The following is a 14727-nucleotide window of genomic DNA, read 5'->3' as shown; positions in this document are numbered from 1 at the left end:
AATATTAATAATAATAATAATAATAATAATAATAATAATAATAATAATAATAATAGTATTACTATTATTATTATTATTATTATTATTATTATTATTATTATTATTATTATTATATTATACCCTCAGTAAGGATCATCTTTCACTGGCTTCAAATGTGCCAATCAGACCTACTTACAAAACTTTCTTCCACGAGATCTGTTGTTCGACCAGAGCTGTCGTTAAGTAATTCGTAACAAGGCCATTACAGGCCAGTAGTTCCCTAGTTAGGCAGATTAGCGTCCAGTCGCTCAGGCGCCTCTCATTACTGCCAACAATCCTAATCACTGCCTCCTTCTCCACAGGACGCAGATTAATACGAAGGAATCTGATTTGTCGACATGAAGAGGGGGGCATTACGTAGGTGTCTCTAGTTAGGTTAAGGAGGCCTGGAATGTTAATCTGGAGGGGCTAAGACGTCTTATCTTGTTGGCGAGGGAGAGAGAGGGGCTTCGGGAAGAGCCGTAACGTAGCGATAACGAGGTGATAACGTAATTTTCGCCGTGTCTTTAAGATGTGATGAGATGTGTGATGTGTTGTAAAGGTGAACTTGCCCGAGCGTATGGTAAAGAGGATCTACGTACTGAGCTAAACTCTATTTACAGACGACGTTTAGCTCTACTCGTGTCTTTGTCGTCCTCTAAAGAATGAGGCACTTATGCAGTATTTGAGAATCTTTATTGAGGAAACGTTTCGCCACACAGTGGCTAAAAAAGTCCAATATGAAGAATAACGGTAGAAAAAGAAGTGGAGTTTGAGGTAATCAGTCCCTCAGCCTGGAATCGATGTGTTCAGTCCATCAGTCTTGAGAAAAGTACAGCATATGCCTGAAGAAGTGGCTTATATACTGCAGCCAGGCAAGTCCAAGCAGGAGACTCTGCTCTTCTTGGAGCTTTAGCTTTCTCTAGATGTTGAAAAGAGAATAAAAAATCTCAATACCATGACTGGATCAATACATAAATAACCCGTACATGGGGGGGGGGAGAAAGAAATTTTTGAGGGCGTTACGGTCCGACTTCGACCTTTAACTGGTTTTTCTTTTGCCATCTTAGAAGTTTGATGTAGGTAGATTATTCTCCGAACTGATCTGCCTTCTCTCCCGTGCCAACTTGAGAAAGTCACTGGCTGTGTAAGGACTTGCCTTGTATGGGCCAGTAGGCCTGCTGCAGTGTTCCTCCATTCTTATGTCTGGTGAGACCAGGAGCCCAGTGAAAGAGTTGGTCAACTCTGGCCTTGGCTCAGTAGGCTGATCCAGTTGTTCTTCGTCAGATCCGCGAAGACTCTAAGATGAGCTGCTGGCGTATCTTCTCCCTTCGCTGCCTGTGGTATGAACCCCGGTATTCAGGTATTACGAACGCAGATGTTATCACTGGCCTGCACACTACCTGTTACTACCTGGTACCACATCAATTGTCAGGTAGCACCTGTAGATGAATGGTTCAGAGAACCGACATGTTGATAAATTAGACACATGTGCAACTCTTGGGTATCTTTATTGAGGAAACGTTTCGCCACACAGTGGCTTCATCAGTCCATACAAAGGAGAAATCTTGAAGAACAGTCCCTCAACCTGATTCGATGAGAATGAGTAAGTAATCGAGAGGTCAAGGTTGAGGGACTGATTACCGCAGTCATTCTCCTCCTTACTTCAAGAGTGATGGACTGAACACATCGAATCCAGGTTCTCATACTTCTACTCTCCTTACCCATTTCTCCTTTGTATGGACTGATGAAGCCACTGTGTGGCGAAACGTTTCCTCAATAAAGATACCCAAGATAAGTGTGCACATGTGTCTAATTTATCAACAGGTAGCACCTACTGACTGCTCCTGATTCTAGGTTAAATGCTTAGGCTCCACCAGGTGTCTGAGGGTCCTTAGTGATAATTTCTTCTGTTGCCTATCGACGATATTTCCCATGTCAATCAGCACTGATAAGTAAGACACTTGTGCAACAGTTAGGTATCTTTATTCCGAAACGTTTCGCCTACACAGTAGGCTTCTTCAGTCGAGTACAGAAAAGACAGCAGAAGCAGTAGAGTTGTAAAGACTATGTAATTAATCCATCAGCCTTGAAGACGTAGTTCTGAGGGAGTCAGTCCCTCAACCATTTTATTGTGGCAAAGTTTCGCCTTTCAACTTGACAAAGGTCCTGAGGAGCGAAACGTTGCCGCAATAAAATGTCACATTAGTTGCATCTGTGTTCTCTTACCTAAGATAGGTATCGGTATCCGCTCCGACTCATGGACTTAGGTAATTATGCTGCACCTACGTTAATGTTACCAATCGAAATATCTCTTCGGCATTTTAAACTAATACCAAAAGATGACCTTGAAAACGTCGAGAAATTATCCAGATAGTATCACCATAAGATTTGCCAAATGTCTAGACACAAATAAACACAATATTCCAATATGGAATTATATTCAATTCCGTAACCTGACTGAATTTCGCCCCTCCTTCATGAAGTCTGTGTTAATTTAGCGTCAGATACCTTAAAGCCCCTCCCAGGAAGCTCGACACTTGTAATACCTTCTGTAAATCACTTACCAAGACAATTAGTTGCCCAGGAAGAAATTTCTGGCTTAATTGTTAGTAATAGTATGCCGCAAATATTTAGCAAATTGTTGGATCTGAGTAGGAGTCTGCTGGCTGGGCTGCATCTGCTCTTGTTGTCACCTCCCTGGATAAGAACTCTAGCGATTAAGTTGAGTTAGACGATAGAATTAACAACTGGGGGTCTACAATTGCAAACTGAATTCTTTGTCATCCTGTTGGTTCAAAAGGTAACTTATGACACTGAGCACTGAACACTTGTCGGTGCTTAAGGATATCCCACATAGGTAGACTCAAGGTAGATAGGTAGAAGCAACAACGGTAATTGTAAAAAAATTGTATATTTCGACTCCTAACTAAAGACAGGAGGGCACCTTATATAAGGGCGACAGTTCAGATGACAATTTAATATGCAAATACCGAATAACATGCTTTAAAAATTCCTTTAAGTATTCTTTAAAGTATTCTTGATACCGTACAGGTGAATTGCAACCTTAATGACCCCTCATGCAGTCGATAGACTTCGAACCTAACCTAACCTAACCTAAGTAAAAGCAATCTGCATACTCAGAGTTCAGTGTTGGTCAGGCAGGCAGGGAGGGAGGTGTGCCATTTTTGTCTCCCCAGATTTGATAAAAGAGCTGTTAACTTTCAATTGTGAGGGAATATTGGCCATTGGTGAAGAGGATGACGGGTGAGTGATTGATATCTAGATACAGCGGTGGAGGCAATCAGTTCTGAGTGTTAGGTGGCTTGAGAGGTCATCAGGTCTGGTTGTTAGGTGGCTTGAGAGGTCTTCAGGTCTGGTTGTTAGATGGTTTGAGAGGTCATCAGCTCTGGTTGTTAGGTGGCTTGAGAGGTCTTCAGGTCTGGTTGTTAGGTGGCTTGAGAGGTCTTCAGGTCTGGATGTTAGGTGGTTTGAGAGGTCTTCAGGTCTGATTGTTAGGTGGCTTGATCATCAGCTCTGGTTTTAGGTAAGAGGTCATCAGGTTTGGTTGTCACATGGTCTACAGACCCAGGTGCTAGGTGACATGGTCTACAGACCCAGGTGGTGGGTGCCATCATGGTCTACAGACCCAGGTAATGGGTGCCATTATGGTCTACAGACCCAGGTGATGGGTGCCATCATGGTCTACAGACCCAGGTGATGGGTGCCATCATGGTCTACAGACCCAGGTGATGGGTGCCATCATGGTCTACAGACCCAGGTGATGGGTGCCATCATGGTCTACAGACCCAGGTGATGGGTGCCATCATGGTCTACAGACCCAGGTGATGGGTGCCATCATGGTCTGCAAACCCAAGTGATGGGTGCCATCATGATCTGCAAACCCAGGCTCGAGACTCGTCCAGTCATCGGGAAAAACACAACATAAACATCGCTCTTCCTCCACCACACAACATTCCCAGATGCTATAGACTCTGTTTATCCCCAAGGTTTAAACACTCTAGCACTCTTGTTTCTCGTAATCCCCGAACTTACCACGCACTCAACACACTCAACACACACTCAAGGTCTCCAGCGGTACACAAGCAAGAGGGCAATTGGATTATAACACTGGTGACGGGGATAGCGGTATCCTTTGATTGTCTTAAGGTGGGGGTGGAGGAGGGGTGTGGTTGGGGGGAGTTGAAGGTGAGAGTTAGGGTAAATATGAAGGGGGTGTAGGGGGGAAGGGTAGAGTTATGGTTTTTAATAGTTATATATTTTATTCCAGCAGGTACTGGAGTGTCTTACACAGTACTATAATAATCCAGCAGGTACTGGAGTTTCCCTTATGCATAGTGGGAGACTGTTGAACAGTCTTGGGCCCCGTATATTTGTTGTGTTTTTCTCTTAGCCTACTCATGGCGCCCTTGCTTGTCATTCAGGGTGTGTTGCATATCTGCTGTATCCTCTGCTTTCGCAGGAGTGATTTCTGTGTGCATATTTGAGATCAGTCCCTCTAGGATTTTCCAGGTGTAGATTATGATGTTACTTTATCGCCTGCGTTCCAGGGAGTACAGTTTAAGCGACTTTAAACGTTCCCAGTACTTTCTCTAGATCTGCAGTTTTGCCTGTCTTAAAAGGGGACGTTGGGAAACTTGTTTATATGCTTCTCCGTGCCATGGAATCGAACCCGGGACCTTGCGATTGTAAGGTGGGTGCTCTCACCTTTAGGCTATGCGTTCCCTCGAGTGAGAAAGAGGGAAGAAGGGAGGTAGAGAGAGAGAGAGAGAGAGAGAGACAGACAGAGAGAGACAGAGAGAACAGCAAGCGGAGGAAGGAAGGGAGGGAGGGAGGGAGGGAGGGAGGGAGAGAGGGAAGGAAGGGTAAGTGAGAGAGGGGGGAACTGTAAGCTGTTGGAAGCCTCTCTGGCATGTATTGAGGCCATCTTCAATACTTCTAAGAAGGTTTCCAGCATAATATGCTCACAGATATTAATCACCTCTCTCTCTCTCTCTCTCTCTCTCTCCCTTCTTTTCCTGTCCATCTGCATCTGTTTGTCTATCTGCTGTCTGTTAACTATCTAGCTATCTCTTTATATGCTTGTTTGTTTATCTATCTATTCATGCAAAGCAGACAGTACCTAAACAGTGCAATCCCTCCTCTGACACACACACACACACACACACACACACACACACACACACACACACACACACACACACACACACACACACACACACACACACATATATATTTATGTTTATATATATATATATATATATATATATATATATATATATATATATATATATATATATATATATATTTTTATTAACACACTGGCCGATCCCACCAAGGCAGGGTGGCACGAAAAAGAAAAACTTTCACCATCATTCACTCCATCACTGTCTTGCCAGAAGGGTGCTTTACACTACAGTTTTTAAACTGCAACATTAATACCTCTCTCTCTCTCTCTCTCTCTCTCTCTCTCTCTCTCTCTATATATATATATATATATATATATATATATATATATATATATATATATATATATATATATATATATACATATATATATATATATATATATATATATATATATATATATATATATATATATATATATATATATATATATATATATATATATATATATATATATATATATATATATATATATATATATATGGTCATCAAGGAAGTCACAGAAGCACTCTCCAGAGAGCTGAATATCTGGTTCCTGGATGATGGTACCCTGGCTGGCACAACAGAATCTCTCCTGGAGGACATCAGTAAAATTAAAGACATGGGAGAAAGCCTGGGCCTTTCTTTAAACCCCACCAAATGTGAAATAGTTTCTACCAATCAACAGATGATCCAGAATATTAGTGCCGTTTTACCAGGAGCACGAGCCATTGATCCAGCCAATAGCACTCTCCTCGGTGCTCCTCTTGGGTCCAATGCCATCGATCTGATCCTAGAAAAAAAAGTCTGAGGCCTCCGGACGATGGAAAGCAGGATGAAAGATATTGACACACATGATGCTTTCTACCTACTCACCAGGTGCCTGTCAATCCCAAAACTTATTTACTTTCTGAGATGCTCCCCAGCCTTCAGCAGTCTAAAACTCAAAGAATATGACTCTCTCTTAAAGGCCACGCTAGAGAGTGTATTGATTCTTTCCCTTGAAGATGGACAGTGGTTGCAAGCCTCACTTCCGGTCAGGCTTGGAGGGCTAGGAGTACGCAGATCCTCCCAGATTGCTCTACCAGCTTTCCTGTCCTCTTCCATAGCATCAAACGAGTTGATAAGACAAATTCTTCCTGATAACCTCAGTGACTCAGCAGGAATACAGGACCGTAGCTATGACAGTGCCATCACTGAATGGGAGACTCTTGCTGCTCCAGCACCAAACCCTGGTGCAGCACTGGCTCACAAACAGTCAAGCTGGGATGGCCCCATCCCAGTATGGGATGGGGCCATCCCAATATGTTAGCCTAGTATGTTGGCCTAGTATGGGCCAACAGGCCTGCTGAAGTGTTCCTCCTTTCTTATGTTCTTATGTTCTTAAAAGGTGCTTGCCAACATGCTCAGGGCTGCAACATCAGATAGGGAGACTGCCCGTCTCCAGGCTGTGAGTGCACATCACTCAGGGGACTTACTCCAAACAGATCCCATATCGGCATATATATATATATACATATATATATATATATATATATATATATATATATATATATATATATATATATATATATATATATATATATATATATATATATATATATATATATATATATAATATACATATTTGCTGAGTACCAGAGAATTATTTTGATGAATGGAAAGTGACCTAAATATTTTGGGCATTACACACACACACACACACACACACACACACACACACACATACACACATACACAACACACACACACACACAACACAATACACACATACACACATACACACACACACACACACACACACACACACACACACACACACACACACACACACACACACACACACACACACACACACACACACACAAAATGTAGTTGAACGATTTGCAGACATTTTGAGCCAGTTTTGATAGATAACTTGTGGGGGGGGGGGTTTCGATAAGTTAGGAGCCTTGATGCCTCCACAACTGTAAATGTTACGGTGTTATTGCCCTAGTGTGTACACTTGTGTACACATTACGGCATTCATCGGTCCTGATCCTGATCATTAGGATTGAGGACGCCACTGGTGGGCGAAACGTCTTCTTTAATAAATGTTCTGAAGTGCGCAAAATTGTCTTTTTTTTCCACTCGATGGACTGGAGTAGCTTGTTGTCAAGGATAATGACTCGCAGAGGAGGAGATGCCTCGAGGCAGCACTCATCACTGCCTCCAGCAGTTTCTACAGCTTAGCTGAACCTCTTCCTGGAAAATTAGCTGGACGTTTGGAGATCAATGGTCACGGACATCCAATGCTCACAGACATCCAATGCTCATGGACATCCAATGCTTATGGACATCCAATGCTCATGGACATCCAATGCTCATGGACATCCAATGCTCATGGACATCCAATGCTGATAGACATCCAATGCTCATGGACATCCAATGTTCATGGACATCCAATGCTCATGGACATCCAATGTTCATGGACATCCAATGCTCATGGACATCCAATGCTCATAGACATCCAATGTTCATGGACATCCAATGCTCATGGACATCCAATGCTCATGGACATCCAATGTTCATGGACATCCAATGATCATGGACATTCAATGCTCATGGACATCCAATGATCATGGACATCCAATGCTCATGGACATCCAATGTTCATAGACATCCAGTGTTCATGGACATCCAATGCTCATGGACATCCAATGATCATGGACATCCAATGCTCATGGACATCCAATGCTCATGGACATCCAATGTTCATAGACATCATATGCTCATGGACATCCAATGTTCATGGACATCCAATGCTCATGGACATCCAATGCTCATGGACATCCAATGCTCATGGACATCCAATGTTCGTAGACATCCAATGCTCATGGACATCCAATGTTCATAGACATCCAATGTTCATAGACATCCAATGCTCATGGACATCCAATGCTCATGGACATCCAATGCTCATGGACATCCAATGTTCATAGACATCCAATGCTCATGGACATCCAATGCTCATGGACATCCAATGCTCATGGACATCCAATGCTCATGGACATCCAATGTTCATAGACATCCAATGCTCATGGACATCCAATGCTCATGGACATCCAATGATCATGGACATCCAATGCTCATGGACATCGAATGATCATAGACATCCAATGCTCATGGACATCCAATGCTCATGGACATCCAATGATCATGGACATCCAATGCTCATGGACATCCAATGCTCATGGACATCGAATGTTCATAGAAATCCAATGCTCATGGACATTCAATGCTCATGGACATCCAATGATCATGGACATCCAATGTTCATGGACATCCAATGTTCATAGACATCCAGTGTTCATGGACATCCAATGCTCATGGACATCCAATGATCATGGACATCCAATGCTCATGGACATCCAATGCTCATGGACATCGAATGATCATAGACATCCAATGCTCATGGACATCCAATGCTCATGGACATCCAATGATCATGGACATCCAATGATCATGGACATCCAATGCTCATGGACATCGAATGATCATAGACATCCAATGCTCATGGACATCCAATGCTCATGGACATCCAATGATCATGGACATCCAATGCTCATGGACATCCAATGCTCATGGACATCGAATGTTCATAGACATCCAATGCTCATGGACATTCAATGCTCATGGACATCCAATGATCATGGACATCCAATGTTCATGGACATCCAGTGTTCATGGACATCGAATGTTCATAGACATCCAATGCTCATGGACATTCAATGCTCATGGACATCCAATGATCATGGACATCCAATGCTCATGGACATCCAATGCTCATGGACATCGAATGTTCATAGACATCCAATGCTCATGGACATTCAATGCTCATGGACATTCAATGCTCATGGACATCCAATGATCATGGACATCCAATGTTCATAGACATCCAGTGTTCATGGACATCCAATGCTCATGGACATCCAATGCTCAATGACATCCAATGCTCATGGACATCCAATGTTCGTAGACATCCAATGCTCATGGACATCCAATGTTCATAGACATCCAATGTTCATAGACATCATATGCTCATGGACATCCAATGATCATGGACATCCAATGATCATGGACATCCAATGCTCATGGACATCCAATGCTCATGGACATCCAATGTTCATAGACATCATATGCTCATGGACATCCAATGATCATGGACATCCAATGTTCATGGACATCCAATGTTCATAGACATCATATGCTCATGGACATCCAATGCTCATGGACATCCAATGCTCATGGACATCCAATGCTCATGGACATCCAATGTTCATAGACATCATATGCTCATGGACATCCAATGATCATGGACATCCAATGCTCAATGACATCCAATGCTCATGGACATCCAATGTTCGTAGACATCCAATGTTCATGGACATCCAATGTTCGTAGACATCCAATGTTCATGGACATCCAATGCTCATGGACATCCAATGTTCGTAGACATCCAATGCTCATGGACATCCAATGTTCGTAGACATCCAATGCTAACAGACATCCAATGCTCATGGACATCCAATGCTCATGGACATCCAATGCTCATGGACAGCCAATGCTCATGGACATCCAATGCTCATGGACATCCAATGCTCATGGACATCCAATGCTGATAGACATCCAATGCTCATGGACATCCAATGTTCATGGACATCATATGCTCATGGACATCCAATGCTCATGGACATCCAATGTTCATAGACATCCAATGCTCATGGACATCCAATGCTCATGGACATCCAATGCTCATGGACATCCAATGCTCATGGACATCCAATGCTCATGGACATCCAATGCTCATGGACATCCAATGCTGATAGACATCCAGTGCTCATGGACATCCAATGTTCATGGACATAATATGCTCATGAACATCCAATGCTCATGGACATCCAATGCTCATGGACATCCAATGCTCATGGACATCCAATGCTCATGGACATCCAATGCTGATAGACATCCAATGCTCATGGACATCCAGTGCTCATGGACATCCAATGCTCATGGACATCCATTGCTCGTGGACATCCAATGCTCACGGACATCCAATGCTCACGGACATCCAATGCTCACGGACATCCAATGCTCACGGACATCCAATGTTCACGGACATCCAGTGCTCACGGACATCCAATGCTCACGGACATCCAATGCTCACGGACATCCAATGTTCATGGACATCCAATGTTCATGGACATCCAATGCTTACGGACATCCATTGTTCACGGACATCCAATGCTCACGGACATCCAATGCTCACGGACATCCAATGCTCACGAACATCCAATGTTCATGGACATCCAATGCTCACAGACATCCAATGCTCACGGACATCCAATGCTCACAGACATCCAATGCTCACGGACATCCAATGCTCACAGACATCCAATGCTCACGGACATCCAATGCTCACGGACATCCAATGTTCATGGACATCCAATGTTCATGGACATCCAATGCTCACGGACATCCAATGCTCATGGACATCCAATGCTCACGGACATCCAATGCTCACGGACATCCAATGCTCACGGACATCCAATGCTCACGGACATCCAATGCTCACGGACATCCAATGCTCACGGACATCAAATGCTCACTTTTTGCGTGTTCTTCTACTGGTATTCGTTTAAATAAGTTTTCGACTTACTTATCTCCATCATCTTCTCTCACCAGGTTTATCTGTTTGTGACTTAATAATGCCTACAGCATGGGCGAAACGTTGCCGGTAATGGATTCCATTTGATTGCCATTATATCTCTCCCTGAAAGTCACTCCTGCCTTCTTTCGCCTCTCTTCTCCTCCTCCTCTTATCTCCTCTCCTATCTCTTCTTTCTCTTCCTTCTCCTCCTCACCAGAAGCGGGTCAGGCCTGTTTACAATCTTCTCCTCCTCCTCTCATCTCCTCTCCTATCTCTTCTTTCTCTTCCTTCTCCTCCTCACCAGAAGCGGGTCAGGCCTGTTTACAATCTTCTCCTCCTCCTCTCATCTCCTCTCCTATCTCTTCTTTCTCTTCCTTCTCCTCCTCACCAGAAGCGGGTCAGGCCTGTTTACAATCTTCTCCTCCTCCTCTTATCTCCTCTCCTATCTCTTCTTTCTCTTCCTTCTCCTCCTCACCAGAAGCGGGTCAGGCCTGTTTACAAAGTGTTTTACCTCGCGAGTATTTACAAAGTTCGTTTACAGCCGACAAGTAGTTAAGTGAGTGGTCGGTGTCTCTCACACCTCCCATCTCGTCTCCCTGTCTCCTAGGCTCACTTATGTTCAACTGAACCTCTCTCTCTCTCTCTCTCTCTCTCTCTCTCTCTCTCTCTCTCTCTCTCTCTCTCTAACATCACAAGTCTAACATCTGACCATTACTTCATGGAATACTTAAGAGACTGCATTACTAACACAGACTTTACTTGCGGATAAATGGTCCAGATAACCAACAAGTTGATCAATTAGACACATGTGCAACACTTGGGTATCTTTACTGTGTTGCACAAGTGTTGCACAAGTGTTTCACATGGGTCTGATGCATCAACACATCTGATCACGTGACGTTGAGAGACGTTGATGTCGACTTTTCCGTTTCTCCAAAACGACAAAAGTCCGGGACTTTTTTTCGGCAAATTAAAAAACTTTTAACTTTGCCACAAACCTGAATACAATGGAAAATAGAAGGTGATCCTCCTTACCTTGACGTCCTAATTACCTTGGTAACCTAATTACCTTGACGACATAATTACCTTGACGACCCAGTTGCCTTGACATCCTAATTACCTTGGCGTCCTAATTGCTTTGACGTCCTAGTTACCTTGACGCCCTAGTTACCTTGACTTCCTAGTTACTTTGACGTCCTAGTTACCTTGAGGTCCTAGTTACAGTGACGACCCAATTACCTTGACGTTCTAGTTACCTTGACGTCCTAGTTACCTTGACGTCCTAATTACCACGTCTCACTTTCATGAGCAACAACTATATATTTTATTTATTATCACACCGGCCGATTCCCACCAAGGCAGGGTGGCCCGAAAAAGAAAAACTTTCACCATCATTCACTCCATCACTGTCTTGCCAGAAGGGTGCTTTACACTACAGTTTTTAAACTGCAACATTAACACCCCTCCTTCAGAGTGCAGGCACTGTACTTCCCATCTCCAGGACTCAAGTCCGGCCTGCCGGTTTCCCTGAATCCCTTCATAAATGTTACTTTGCTCACACTCCAACAGCACGTCAAGTATTAAAAACCATTTGTCTCCATTCACTCCTATCAAACACGCTCACGCATGCCTGCTGGAAGTCCAAGCCCCTCGCACACAAAACCTCCTTTACCCCCTCCCTCCAACCTTTCCTAGGCCGACCCCTACCCCGCCTTCCTTCCACGACAGACTGCTACACTCTTGAAGTCATTCTGTTTCGCTCCATTCTCTCTACATGTCCAAACCACCTCAACAACCCTTCCTCAGCCCTCTGGACAACAGTTTTGGTAATCCCGCTCCTCCTCCTAACTTCCAAACTACGAATTCTCTGCATTATATTCACACCACACATTGCCCTCAGACATGACATCTCCACTGCCTCCAGCCTTCTCCTCGCTGCAACATTCATCACCCATGCTTCACACCCATATAAGAGCGTTGGTAAAACTATACTCTCATACATTCCCCTCTTTGCCTCCAAGGACAAAGTTCTTTGTCTCCACAGACTCCTAAGTGCACCACTCACCCTTTTCCCCTCATCAATTCTATGATTCACCTCATCTTTCATAGACCCATCCGCTGACACATCCACTCCCAAATATCTGAATACATTCACCTCCTACATACTCTCTCCCTCCAATCTGATATCCAATCTTTCATCACCTAATCTTTTTGTTATCCTCATAACCTTACTCTTTCCTGTATTCACTTTTAATTTTCTTCTTTTGCACACCCTACCAAATTCATCCACCAATCTCTACAACTTCTCTTCAGAATCTCCCAAGAGCACCGTGTCATCAGCAAAGAGCAACTGTGACAACTCCCACTTTATGTGTGATTCTTCATCTTTTAACTCCATGTCTCTTGCCAAGACCCTCGCATTTACTTCTCTTACAACCCCATCTATAAATATATTAAACAACCACGGTGACATCACACATCCTTGTCTAAGGCCTACTTTTGCTGGGAAATAATTTCCCTCTTTCCTACATACTCTAACTTGAGCCTCACTATCCTCGTAAAAACTCTTCACTGCTTTCAGTAACCTACCTCCTACACCATACACCTGCAACATCTGCCACATTGCCCCCCCTATCCACCCTGTCATACGCCTTTTCCAAATCCATAAATGCCACAAAGACCTCTTTAGCCTTATCTAAATACTGTTCACTTATGTGTTTCACTGTAAACACCTGGTCCACACACCCCCTACCTTTCCTAAAGCCTCCTTGTTCATCTGCTATCCTATTCTCCGTCTTACTCTTAATTCTTTCAATAATAACTCTACCATACTCTTTACCAGGTATACTCAACAAACTTATCCCCCTATAATTTTTGCACTCTCTTTTGTTCCCTTTGCCTTTATACAAAGGAACTATGCATGCTCTCTGCCAATCCCTAGGTACCTTACCTTCTTCCATACATTTATTAAATAATTGCACCAACCACTCCAAAACTATATCCCCACCTGCTTTTAACATTTCTATCTTTATCCCATCAATCCCGGCTGCCTTACCCCCTTTCATTTTACCTACTGCCTCACGAACTTCCCCCACACTCACAACTGGCTCTTCCTCACTCCTACAAGATGTTATTCCTCCTTGCCCTATACACGAAATCACAGCTTCCCTATCTTCATCAACATTTAACAATTCCTCGAAATATTCCCTCCATCTTCCCAATACCTCTAACTCTCCATTTGATAACTCTCCTCTCCTATTTTTAACTGACAAATCCGTTTGTTCTCTAGGCTTCCTTAACTTGTTAATCTCACTCCAAAACTTTTTCTTATTTTCAACAAAATTTGTTGATAACATCTCACCCACTCTCTCATTTGCTCTCTTTTTACATTGCTTCACCACTCTCTTAACCTCTCTCTTTTTCTCCATATACTCTTCCCTCCTTGCATCACTTCTACTTTGTAAAAACTTCTCATATGCTAACTTTTTCTCCCTTACTACTCTCTTTACATCATCATTCCACTAATCGCTCCTCTTCCCTCCCGCACCCACCTTCCTGTAACCACAAACTTCTACTGAACACTCCAACACTACATTTTTAAACCTACCCCATACATCTTCGACCCCATTGCCTATGCTCTCATTAGCCCATCTATCCTCCAATAGCTGTTTATATCTTACCCTAACTGCCTCCTCTTTTTTGGTTTATAAACCTTCACCTCTCTCTTCCCTGATGCTTCTATTCTCCTTGTATCCCATCTACCTTTTACTCTCAGTGTAGCTACAACTAGAAAGTGATCTGATATATCTGTGGCCCCTCTATAAACATGTACA

Source organism: Cherax quadricarinatus, chromosome 51 (genome assembly GCF_038502225.1).
Source record: "Cherax quadricarinatus isolate ZL_2023a chromosome 51, ASM3850222v1, whole genome shotgun sequence".
NCBI lineage: Eukaryota > Metazoa > Arthropoda > Malacostraca > Decapoda > Parastacidae > Cherax > Cherax quadricarinatus.
The sequence above is the reverse complement of the archived record's forward strand: the minus strand, read 5'-3'. Positions refer to the sequence as shown.